This window comes from Mus musculus, chromosome 4, assembly GCF_000001635.26.
Source record: "Mus musculus strain C57BL/6J chromosome 4, GRCm38.p6 C57BL/6J".
NCBI lineage: Eukaryota > Metazoa > Chordata > Mammalia > Rodentia > Muridae > Mus > Mus musculus.
Genome location: NC_000070.6, coordinates 13,042,855 through 13,055,887, shown reverse-complemented (window position 1 = coordinate 13,055,887; position 13,033 = coordinate 13,042,855).

The following is a 13,033-nucleotide window of genomic DNA, read 5'->3' as shown; positions in this document are numbered from 1 at the left end:
TCTTCTGTGATTGGGTTACCTCACTCAGGATGATGCCCTCCAGGTTCATCCATTTGCCTAGGAATTTCATAAATTCATTCTTTTTAATAGCTGAGTAGTACTCCATTGTGTAAATGTGCCACATTTTCTGTATCCATTCCTCTGTTGAGGGGCATCTGGGTTCTTTCCAGCTTCTGGCTATTATAAATAAGGCTGCTACGAACATAGTGGAGCATGTGTCCTTCTTACCAGTTGGGACATCTTCTGGATATATGCCCAGGAGATGTATTGCTGGATCCTCCAGTAGTACTATGTCCAATTTTCTGAGGAACTGTCAGACTGATTTCCAGAGTGGTTGTACAAGATTTCAATCCCACCAACAATGGAGGAGTGGTCTTCTTTCTCCACATCCTCGCCAGCATCTGCTGTCACCTGAATTTTTTTATCTTAACCATTCTGACTGGTGTGAGGTGGAATCTCAGGGTTGTTTTGATTTGCATTTCCCTGATGATTAAGCATGCTGACCATTTTTTCAGGTGCTTCTCAGCCATTTGGTATTCCTCAGGTGAGAATTCTTTGTTTAGCTCTGAGCCCCATTTCTTTAATGGAGTTATTTGATATTCTGGAGTCCAACTTCTTGAGATATATATGTATATATATTGGATATTAGTCCCCTATAGGTAAAGATCCTTTCCCAATCTTCTGTTGGTGGCCTTTTTGTCTTATTGGCGGTGTCTTTTGCCTTGCAGAAGCTTTGCAATTTTATGAGGTCCCATTTGTTGATTCTCGATCTTACAGCACAAGCCATTGCTGTTCTATTCAGGAATTTTTCCCCTGTGCCCATATCTTGGAGGGTTTTCCCCACTTTCTCCTCTATAAGTTTCACTGTCTCTGATTTTATGTGGAGTTCCTTGATCCACTTAGATATGACCTCAGTACAAGAAGATAGGAATGGATCAATTCACATTCTTCTGCATGATAACCGCCAGTTGTGCCAGCACCATTTGTTGAAAATGCTGTCTTTTTTCCACTGGATGGTTTTAGCTCCCTTGTCAAAGATCAAGTGACCATAGGTGTGTGGGATCATTTCTGGGTCTTCAATTCTATTCCATTGGTCTACTTGTCTGTCAGTATACCAGTACCCTGCAGTTTTTAGCACAATTTCTCTGTAGTACAGCTTTAGGTCAGGCATGGTGATTCCACCAGAGGTTCTTTTATCCTTGAGAAGAGTTTTTGCTATCCTAGGTTTTTTGTTATTCCAGATGAATTTGCAGATTGCTCTTTCTAATTCGTTGAAGAATTGAGTTGGAATTTTGATGGGGATTGCATTGAATCTGTAGATAGCTTTTGGCAAGATAGCCATTTTTACTATATTGATCCTACCAATCCATGAGCATGGGAGATCTTTCCATCTTCTGAGATCTTCTTTAATTTCTTTCTTCAGAGACTTGAAGTTCTTGTCATACAGATCTTTCACTTCCTTAGATAGAGCCAGACAAAGGTATTTTATATTATTTGTGACTAATGAGAAGGGTATTGTTTCCCTAATTTATTTCTCAGCCTCTTTATCCTTTGTGTAGAGAAAGGCCATTGACTTGTTTGAGTTAATTTTATATCCAGATACTTCATTAAAGCTCTTTGTCAGGTTTAGGAATTCTCCAGTGGAATTTTTAGGGTGACTTATATATACTATGATATCATCTGCAACAAGTGATATTTTGACTTCTTCCTTACAATTTCTATCCCTTTGATCTCCTTTTGTTGTCTAATTGCTCTGGCTAGGACTTCAAGTACAATGTTGAAGAGGTAGGGACAAAGTGGGCAGCCTTGTCTAGTCCCTGAATTTAGTGGGATTGCTTCCAGCTTCTCACTATTTACTTTGATGTTGGCTACTGGTTTGCTGTAGATTGCTTTTATCATGTTTAGGTATGGGCCTTGAATTCCTGATCTTTCCAAGACTTTTATCATGAAGGGGTGTTGGATTTTGTCAAATGCTTTCTCTACATCTAACGAGAGGATCATGTGGTTTTTGTCTTTGAGTTTGTTTACATAATGGATTGCATTGATAGATTTCCCTATGTGAAACCATCCCTGCATCCCTGGAATGAAGCCTACTTGGTCAGGATGGATGATTATTTTGATGTGTTCTTGGATTCGGTTAGCGAGAATTTTATTGAGGAATTTTGCATCAATATTCATAAGGGAAATTGGTCTGAACTTCTCTATCTTTGTTGGGTCTTTCTGTGGTTTAGGTATCAGAGTAATTGTGGCTTCATAGAATGAGTTGGGTAGAGTACATTCTGCTTCTATTTTGTGGAATAGTTTGTGAAGAACTGGAATTAGATCTTCTTTGAAGGTCTGATAGAACTCTGCACTAAACCCATCTGGTCCTGGGCTTTTTTTGGTTGGGAGACTATTAATAACTGCTTCTATTTCTTTAGGGGATTTAGGACTGTTTATATCATTAACCTGATCCTGATTTAACTTTGGCACGTGGTATCTGTCTAGAAACTTGTCCATTTCATCCAGGTTCTCCAGTTTTGTTGAGTATAGCCTTTTGTAAAATATCTGATGGTGTTTTGGATTTCTTCAGGATCTGTTGTTATGTCTCCCTTTTCATTTTTAATTTTGTTAATTAGGGTGCTTTCCCTGTGCCCTCTAGTGAGTCTGGCTAAGGGTTTATCTATCTTGTTGATTTTCTCAAAGAACCAGCTCCTTGATTGGTTGATTCTTTGAACAGTTCTTCTTGTTTCCACTTGGTTGCTTTCACCCCTGAGTTTGATTATTTCCTGCTGTCTACTCCTCTTGGGTGAATTTGCTTCCTTTTGTTCTAGAGCTTTTAGGTGTGTTGTCAAGCTGCTATATGTGCTCTCTCTAGTTTCTTTTTGGAGGCACTCAGAGCTATGAGTTTTCCTCTTAGGACTGCCTTCATTGTGTCCCCTAAGTTTGGGTATGTTGTGGCTTCATTTTCATTAAATTATAAAAACTCGTTAGTTTCTTTCGTTATTTCTTCCTTGACCAAGGTATCATTGAGAAGAGTGTTGTTCAGTTTCCATGTGAATGTTGGCTTTCTATTATTTGTGTTGTTATTGAAGATCAGCCTTAGTCCATGGTGATAGGATGCATGGTACAATTTCAATATTTTTGTATTTGTTGAGGCCTGTTTTGTGACCAATTATATGGTCAGTTTTTGAGAAGGTACCATGAGGTGCTGAGAAGAAGGTATATCCTTTTGTTTTAGGATAAAATGTTCTGTAGATATCTCTTAAATCCATTTGTTACATAACTTCTGTTAGTTTCACTGTGTCCCTGTTTTGTTTCTGTTTCTAGATCTGTCCATTGATGAAAGTGGTGTGTTGAAGTCTCCCACTATTATTGTGTGAGCTGCAATGTGTGCTCTGAGCTTTACTAAAGTTTCTTTAATGAATTAGGCTGCCCTTGCATTTGGAGCATAGATATTCAGAATTGCGAGTTCCTCTTGGAAGATTTTAACTTTGATGAGTAAGAAGTGTATCTCCTTGTCTTTTTTGATAACTTTGGGTTGGATGTCAATTTTATTAGATGTTAGAATGACTACTCCAGTTTTTTTCTTCAGACCATTTGCTTGGAAAATTGTTTTCCAGCCTTTCATTCTGAGGTAGTGTCTCTTTTTCCCTGAGATGGGTTTCCTGTAAGCAGACAAATGTTGGATCCTGTTTGTGTAGCCAGTCTGTTAGTGTATGTCTTTTTATTGTGGAATTCAGTCCTTTGATATTATGAGATATTAAGGAAAAGTAATTGTTGCTTCCTATTATTTTTGTTGTTAGAGTTGGCATTCTGTTCTTGTGGCTGTCTTCTTTGAGGTTTTTTGAAGGATTACTTTGTTGCTTTTTCTAGGATGTTGTTTCTGTCCTTGTATTTTTTCTCTCTTATTAACCTTTGAAGGGCTGGATTCATGGAAAGACAATGTGTGAATTTGGTTTTGTCATGGAATACTTTGGTTTCTCCATCTATGGTAATTGAAAGTTTGGCTGGGTATAGTAGCCTGGGCTGGCATTTGTGTTCTCTTAGTGTCTGTATAACATCTGTCCAGGATCTTCTAGCTTTCATAGTCTCTGGTGAAAAGTCTGGTGTAATTCTGATAGGCCTGACTTTATATGTTACTTGAACCTTTTCCCTTACTGCTTTTAATATTCTCTCTTTATTTAGTGCAGTTGTTGTTCTGATTATTATGTGTCCGGAGGAATTTCTTTTCTGGTCCAGTCTATTTGGAGTTCTGTAGGCTTCTTGTATGTTCATGGTCATGTCATTCTTTAGGTTTGGGAAGTTTTCTTCTATAATTTTGTTGAAGATATTTGCTGGCCCTTTAAGTTGAAAGTCTTCATTCTTATCTACTCCTATTATCTGTAGGTTTGGTTTTCTCATTGTGTCCTGGATTTCCTGGATGTTTTGAGTTAGGATCTTTTTGCATTTTCTTTGATTGTTGTGCTGATGTTCTCTATGGAATTTTCTGCACCTGAGATTCTCTCTTCCATCTCTTGTATTCTGATGCTGATGCTCGCATCTATGGTTCCAAATTTCTTTCCTAGGGTTTCTATCTCTAGTGTTGTCTCACTTTGGGTTTTCTTTATTTGGTCTACTTCCCTTTTTAGGTCTAGTATGTTTTTGTTCATTTCTATCACCTGTTTGGATGTGTTTTCCTGTTTTTCTTTAAGGATTTGTAACTCTTTAACAGTGTTCTCCTGAATTTCTTTAAGTGAGTTATTAAAGTCCTTCTTGATGTCCTCTACCATCATCATGAGATATACTTTTAAATTCAGATCTAGCTTTTCGGATGTGTTGTGCTGCCCAGAACCGGGTGAGGTGGGAGTGCTGGGTTCTGATGATGGTGAGTGGTCTTGGTTTCTGTTAGTAAGTTTCTTCTGTTTGCCTTTCGACATCTGGTAATCTCTGGAGTTAGTTGTTATAGTTGTCTCTGATTAGAGCTTGTTCTTCCTTGTGATTCTTTTAGCCTCTATCAGCGGACCTGGGAGACTAGCTTTCTTCTCTGAGTTTCAGTGGTCAGAGCACAGTATGCAAGCAAGCTCTCTTCTTACAGGGAAGGTGCACAGATATCTGACGTTTGGACCTGCCTCCTGGCAGTAGATGAAGGCCCGAAACAGGGCCTGTCCCAGAAACTGTTAGCTTCGGTAGTCCACACACTCACCTGTGCAGACTAGTCTCAAAGGGATCCAGGAACCAAGATGGCACCCCGAGGTGCTCTGGCAAAGCCCTTCTGGGTGGTATAGACACCTCTCCTCTGGCAGGAAAGGTGCCTGGATGTTTGGAGCCCTAAATGGGGTCTGCCTCAGAAGCTGTCCTCTAGAGACCTTGGGCGTGTCCGCCACTGCACACCCAAGGTGACCTGGTGTTGGCACAGACCAGAAGGGATTTGTGACCCTGTTCAGGCCGGCTTTTCTGTTTCCTTAGTGGTGTCTCAGGTCCCACGTGATTGGGGTGGAACAGAAGTTGTGTTCCACTCACCGGTGGTCCTAAGATCAAGGGGAGAGTCCACCAACTCCACTCCCAAGGTGACACAGTGCTGGCGCTGTGTTCCTGCTCTATTTTCTTTCTTTCTTTTTTTTTTATATATTTTTTATTACATATGTTCCTCAATTACATTTCCAATGCTATCCCAAAAGTCCCCCATACCCTCCCCCCACTTCCCTACCCACCCATTCCTATTTTTTTGGCCCTGGCATTCCCCTGTACTGGGGCATATATAGTTTGCATGACCAATGGGCCTCTCTTTCCAGTGATGGCCGACTAGGCCATCTTTTGATACATATGCATCTAGAGTCAAGAGCTCCGGGGTACTGGTTAGTTCATAATGTTGTTCCACCTATAGGGTTGCAGATCCCTTTAGCTCCTTGGGTACTTTCTCTAGCTCTTCCAGTGGGAGTCCTGTGATCCATCCAATAGCTGACTGTGAGCATCTACTTCTGTGTTTGCTAGGCCCCGGCATAGTCTCACAAGAGACAGCTACATCTGGGTCCTTTCAACAAAATCTTGCTAGTGTATGCAATGGTGTCAGGGTTTTGAAGCTGATTATGGGGTTGATCCCTGGATATGGCAGTCTCTAGATGGTCCATCCTTTCGTCTCAGCTCCAAACTTTGGCTCTGTAACTCCTTCCTTGGGTGTTTGGTTCCCAATTCTAAGGAGGGACATAGTGTCCACACTTCACTCTTCATTCTTCTTGAGTTTCATGTGTTTAGCAAATTGTATCTTACATCTTGGGTATCCTAGGTTTTGGGCTAATATCCACTTATCAGTGAGTACATATTGTGTGAGTTCCTTTGTGAATGTGTTACCTCACTCAGGATGATGCCCTCTAGGTCCATCCATTTGCCTAGGAATTTTATAAATTCATTCTTTTTAATAGCTGAGTAGTACTCCATTGTGTAAATGTACCACATTTTCTGTATCCATTCCTCTGTTGAGGGGCATCTGGGTTCTTTCCAGCCTGGCTATTATAAATAAGGCTGCTATGAACATAGTGGAGCATGTGTCCTTCTTACCAGTTGGGACATCTTCTAGATATATGCCCAGGAGAGGTATTGCTGGATCCTCCAGTAGTACTATGAGCAATTTTCTGAGGAACTGCCAGACTGATTTCCGGAGTGGTTGTACAAGCCTGCAATCCCACCAACAATAGAGGAGTGTTCCTCTTTCTCCACATCCTCGCCAGCATTTGCTGTCACCTGAATTTTTGATCTTAGCCATTCTGACTGGTGTGAGGTGGAATCTCAGGGTTGTTTTGATTTGCATTTTCCTGATGATTAAGGATGTTGAACATTTTTTCAGGTGCTTCTCTGCCATTCGGTATTCCTCAGGTGAGAATTCTTTGTTCAGTTCTGAACCCCATTTTTAATGGGGTTATTTGATTTTCTGGAGTCCACCATCTTGAGTTCTATATATATGTTGGATATTAGTCCCCTATCTCATCTAGGATAGGTAAAGATCCTTTCCCAATCTGTTGGTGGTCTTTTTGTCTTATTGACGGTGTCTTTTGCCTTGCAGAAGCTTTGGAGTTTCATTAGGTCCCATTTGTCAATTCTCGAACTTATAGCACAAGCCATTGCTCTTATATTCAGGAAATTTTCCCCTGTGCCCGTATCTTCAAGGCTTTTCCCCACTTTCGCCTCTATAAGTTTCAGTGTTTCTGGTTTTATGTGAAGTTCCTTAATCTACTTAGATTTGACCTTAGTACAAGGAGATAGGTATGGATCAATTCACATTCTTCTACATGATAACAACCAGTTGTGCTAGCACCATTTTTTGAAAACGCTGTCTTTCTTCCACTGGATGGTTTTAGCTCCCTTGTCGAAGATCACTTGACCATATTTGTGTGGGTTCATTTCTGGGTCTTCAATTCTATTCCATTGGTCTACTTGTCTGTCAGTATACCAGTACCCTGCAGTTTTTATCACAATTGCTCTGTAGTAAATCTTTAGGTCAGGCATGGTGATTCCACCAGAGGTTCTTTTATCCTTGAGAAGAGTTTTTGCTATCCTAGGTTTTTTGTTATTCCAGATGAATTTGCAGATTGCTCTTTCTAATTCATTGAAGAATTGAGTTGGAATTTTGATGGGGATTGCATTGAATCTGTAGATTGCTTTTGGCAAGATAGCCATTTTTACTATATTGTTCCTGCCAATCCATGAGCATGGGAGATCTTTCCCTCTTCTGAGATCTTCTTTAATTTCTTTCTTCAGAGACTTGAAGTTTTTATCATACAGATCTTTCACTTCCTTAGTTAGAGTCACGCCAAGATATTTTATATTATTTGTGACTATTGAGAAGGGTGTTGTTTCCCTAATTTCTTTCTCAGCCTGTTTATTCTTTGTTTAGAGAAAGGTCATTGACTTGTTTGAGTTAATTTTATATCCAGCTAATTCACCGAAGCTGTTTATCAGGTTCATGAGTTCTCTGGTGGAAATTTTAGGGTCACTTATATATACTATTATATTATCTGAAAAAAGTGATATTTTGACTTCATCTTTTCCAATTTGTATCCCCTTGATCTCCTTTTGATGTCGAATTGCTCTGGCTAATACTTCAAGTACTATGTTGAAGAGGTAGGGAGAAAGTGGGCAGCCTTGTCTAGTCCCTGAATTTAGTGGGATTGCTTCCAGCTTCTCACTATTTACTTTGATGTTGGCTACTGGTTTGCTGTAGATTGCTTTTATCATGTTTAGGTATGGGCCTTGAATTCATTATCTTACCAAGACTTTTATCATGAATGGGTGTTGGATATTCTCAAATGCTTTTTCTGCATCTAATGAGATGATCATGTGGTTTTTGTCTTTGAGTTTGTTTATATAATGGATTACATTGATGGATGTTCGTATATTAAACCATCCCTGCATCCCTGGAATAAAACCTACTTGGTCAGGATCGATGATTGCTTTAATATGTTCTTGGATTCGGTTAGCGAGAATTTTATTGAGTATTTTTGCATCGATATTCATAAGAGAAATTGGTCTGAAGTTCTCTATCTTTGTTGGATCTTTCTGTGTTTTAGGTATCAGAGTAATTGTGGCTTCATAAAATGAGTTGGGTAGAGTTCATTCTGCTTCTATTTTGTGGAATAGTTTGTGAAGAACTGGAATTAGATCTTCTTTGAAGGTCTGATAGAACTCTGCACTAAACCCATCTGGTCCTGGGCTTTTTTTGGCTGGGAGACTATTAATAACTGCTTCTATTTCTTTAGGGGATATGGGACTGTTTAGATCCTTATCTTTATCCTGATTTAATTTGGTACCTGGTATCTGTCCAGAAATTTGTCCATTTCGTCCAGGTTTTCCAGTTTTGTTGAGTATAGCCTTTTGTAGAAGGATCTGATGGTGTTTTGGATTTCTTCAGAATCTGTTGCTATGCCTCCCTTTTCATTTCTGATTTTGTTAATTAGGATTTTGTCCCTGTGTCCTCTAGTGAGTCTAGCTAAGGGTTTATCTATCTTGTTGATTTTCTCAAAGAACCAAATCCTCGTTTGGTTAATTCTTTGAATAGTTCTTCTTGTTTCCACTTGGTTGATTTCATCCCTGAGTTTGATTATTTCCTGCCATCTACTCCTCTTTGGTGAATTTTCTTCCTTTTTTTTTCTAAAGATTTTAGATGTGTTGTCAAGCTGCTAGTGTGTGCTCTCTCCAGTTTCTTCTTGGAGGCACTCAGAGCTATGAGTTTCCCTCTTAGAAATGCTTTCATTGTGTCCCACAGGTTTGGGTATGTTGTGCCTTCATTTTCATTAAACTCTAAAAAGTCTTTAATTTCTTTCTTTATTCCATCCTTGACCAAGGTATCATTGAGAAGAGTTTTATTCAGTTTCCACGTGAAAGTTGGCTTTCCATTATTTATGTTGTTATTGAAGATCAGTCTTACGCCATGGTGGTCTGATAGGATACATGGGACAATTTCAATATTTTTGTATCTGTTGAGGCCTATTTTGTGACCAATTATATGGTCAATTTTGGAGAAGGTCCCGTGAGGTGCTGAGAAGAAGGTATATCTTTTTCTTTTAGGATAAAATATTCTGTAGATATCTGTCAGGTCCATTTGTTTCATAACTTCTGTTAGTTTCACTGTGTCCCTGTTTAGTTTCTGTTTCCACGATCTGTCCATTGATGAAAGTGGTGTGTTGAAGTCTCCCACTATTATTGTGTGAGGTGCAATGTGTGCTTTGAGCTTTACTAAAGTGTCTTTAATGAATGTGGCTGCCCTTGCATTTGGAGCGTAGATATTCAGAATTGAGAGTTCCTCTTGGAGGATTTTACCTTTGATGAGTATGAAGTGTCCCTCCTTGTCTTTTTTGATAACTTTGGGTTGGAAGTCGATTTTATCCGATATTAGAATGGCTACTCCAGCCTGTTTCTTCAGACCATTTGCTTGGAAAATTTTTTTCCAGCCTTTCACTCTGAGGTAGTGTCTGTCTTTTTCCCTGAGATGGGTTTCCTGTAAGCAGCAGAATGTTGGGTCCTGTTTGTGTAGCCAGTCTGTTAGTCTATGTCTTTTTATTGGGGAATAGAGTTCATTGATATTAAGAGATATTAAGGACAAGTAATTGTTGCTTCCTTTTATTTTTGTTGTTAGAGTTGGCATTCTTTTCTTGTGGCAGTCTTCTCTTTGTTTCGTTGAGGGATTACTTTCTTGCTTTTTCTAGGGTGTGATTTCTGTCCTTGTATTGTTTTTTTTTCTGTTATTATCCTTTGAAGGGCTGGATTCTTGGAAAGATAATGTGTGAATTTGGTTTTGTCGTGGAATACTTTGGTTTCTCCATCTATGGTAATTGAGAGTTTGGCCGGGTATAGTAGCCTGGGCTGGCAATTGTGATCTCTTAGTGTCTGTATAACATCTGTCCAGGCTCTTTTGGCTTTCATAGTCTCTGGTGAAAAGTCTTGTGTTATTCTGATAGGCCTGCCTTTATATGTTACTTGATCTTTCTCCCTTACTGCTTTTAATATTCTGTCTTCATTTAGTGCATTCGTTGTTCTGATTATTATGTGTCGGGAGGAATTTCTTTTCTGGTCCAGTCTATTTGGAGTTCTGTAGGCTTCTGGTATGATCATGGGCATTTCTTTCTTTATGTTTGGGAAGTTTTCTTCTATTATTTTGTTGAAGATATTTGCTGGCCTTTTAAGTTGAAAATCTTCATTCTCATCAACTCCTATTATCCGTAGGTTTGGTCTTCTCATTGTGTCCTGGATTTCCTGGATGTTTTGAGTTAGGATCCTTTTGCATTTTGTATTTTCTTTCATTGTTGTGCCGATGTTCTCTATGGAATCTTCTGCACCTGAGATTCTCTCTTCCATCTCTTGTATTCTCTTGCTGATGCTCGCATCTGTTTCCAGATCTCTTTCCAAGGTTTCTATCTCCAGCGTAGCCTCGCTTTGGGTTTTCTTTATTGTTTCTACTTCCCTTTTTAGTTCTAGTATGGTTTTGTTTATTTCCATCACTGTTTGGATGTGTTTTCCTGTTTTTCTTTAAGGACTTCTACCTGTTTGGTTGTGTTTTCTTGTTTTTCTTTAAGGACCTGTAACTCTTTAGCAGTGCTCTCCTGTATTTCTTTAAGTGAGTTATGAAAGTCCTTCTTGATGTCCTCTACCATCATCATGAGAAATGTTTTTAAATCTGGGTCTAGATTTTCGGTTGTGTTGGGGTGCCCAGGACTAGGTGGGGTGGGAGTGCTGCGTTCTGATGATGGTGAGTGGTCTTGATTTCTGTTAGTAGGATTCTTACGTTTGCCTTTCCCCATCTGGTAATCTCTGAAGCTAGTTGTTATAGTTGTCTCTGGTTAGAGCTTGTTCCTCAGGTGTCTCTGCTAACCTCTATAAGCAGACCTGGGAGGCTAGCTTTCTCCTTAGTTTCAGTGGTCAGAGTATTCTCTGCAGGCAAGCTCTCTTCTTGCAGGGAAGGTGCCCAGATATCTGGTGTTCGAACCTGCCTCCTGGCAGAAGTTGTGTTCCACTCACCAGAGGTTTTAGGATCCTGTGGGGAATTCTGTGTGGGTCCTTGTGTGTGTCCGGAGACTCTGCTGGCAAGGCACCCCGATGCTCGAGTGGACCGGAAGGGACTTGTGCCCCAGGTCAGGCTGGGTCGTCTGCTTCCCTAGTTAATGCAGTCTCAGGTTCGGCGCGATTGGATTGGGATAGACGCTGTGTTCCACTCACCAGAGGTCTTAGGATCCCGTGGGAATCCTGTGTGGGTCCTTGCGGGTGTCGGGAGACTACGCTGGCAAGGCACCCCGGTGCTCGACTCCTGCTCTATTTTCAATACACCAAACCATTCTACTGACTTTGTCTCTATTCAAGGAATGCAAGAAACCAAGTCATTAAGGCAAATCATACCCAAACTAAAATAATCTAGCAATTCTTCTTATACCATCCCCAAAGAATACTTATTTAACTGGGCAGCTGCTAGTCTAGCTTTTGCTGCCTAATTAATAATGGGAAGAAATTCAGGTCAAATGTGAACAGTCAGCTACATACTTTTTCTTTAAAGAGCAGTAAGGCACTAGATTTTGGCATTTTTGTTTCTTGAAAATATGATATTGAGCTTCTTTATTTACATTTGCATTCCCCACCTGACTCAGGTGTAAATCAAACGACAAAGTGTTAGCCTTTTCTAGCTCATCTGTGAATACAGCAGCTGAGTGTGCCTGGACCTTCACCTCTCCTATATTTCCTCAAAATAACAGTTGTCATATATATAAATACAGACATGTCTAAATAAATAATAACTCAAAACTAAACATGTGCAGAGAATATCTTAAGCTCAGACCTCATAAAATACCTAACTTAATCAACTGGTGCATTTGCCTTTTGAAGTGTGTGTTATATTAGGTTAATTTTCCTGCTCTTTCATGTGGTCAACCACATACAAATAAAACATAGCTAGGTTATCTGAGTGCCTGAGTATTGTAAAAAGCAACACAATTATTTTTCCACATTGATGACAGGACTCAGAGACTCATAACCTATGTGGCCCAGGCAGATGCTGTACTGAAGGAGATGGAGAAGCCTCTAATGCTTTCATATAAAGTATCCACTGCAGAACACTATCAAAGGTTTTCCCTTAAGACATGGAGGCTCAGTTTTGTAAATTGTTCTGCTTTTTTAAAGAAGCAAGACAGTTGTTTTAAGAAAAGACATCTATAAATGTGTACACAAATTCAATTAAAAACCAAAACAAATTATTTGCTAAACAAAATACAACTTCAGACTTAAGTCAAGCAATTTGGTAACTTGTTTTAGGTAAATAAACCATTTCCTCTCCCCTCCCAAAAGTCTATATTTACATTCATTTATTTATATACTTCAACAGGGGTAAGACATTTCTCTAATGTTGTTAAGTGGTATTGAGCTAAATTACAGGAAGTGTGTCTCTGAGATGAATTGTCTTAGATGGTGATTGCTGATTAAGATACATACAAACAGTTCTGCCAGATTGAGAGAGAAAGCAAAAAAAACACATCCTCATAGAAATTATATTAGCTAGTCAGGGTCACTGTCCCACAGTGAGGATGGAAGTACTTTATCC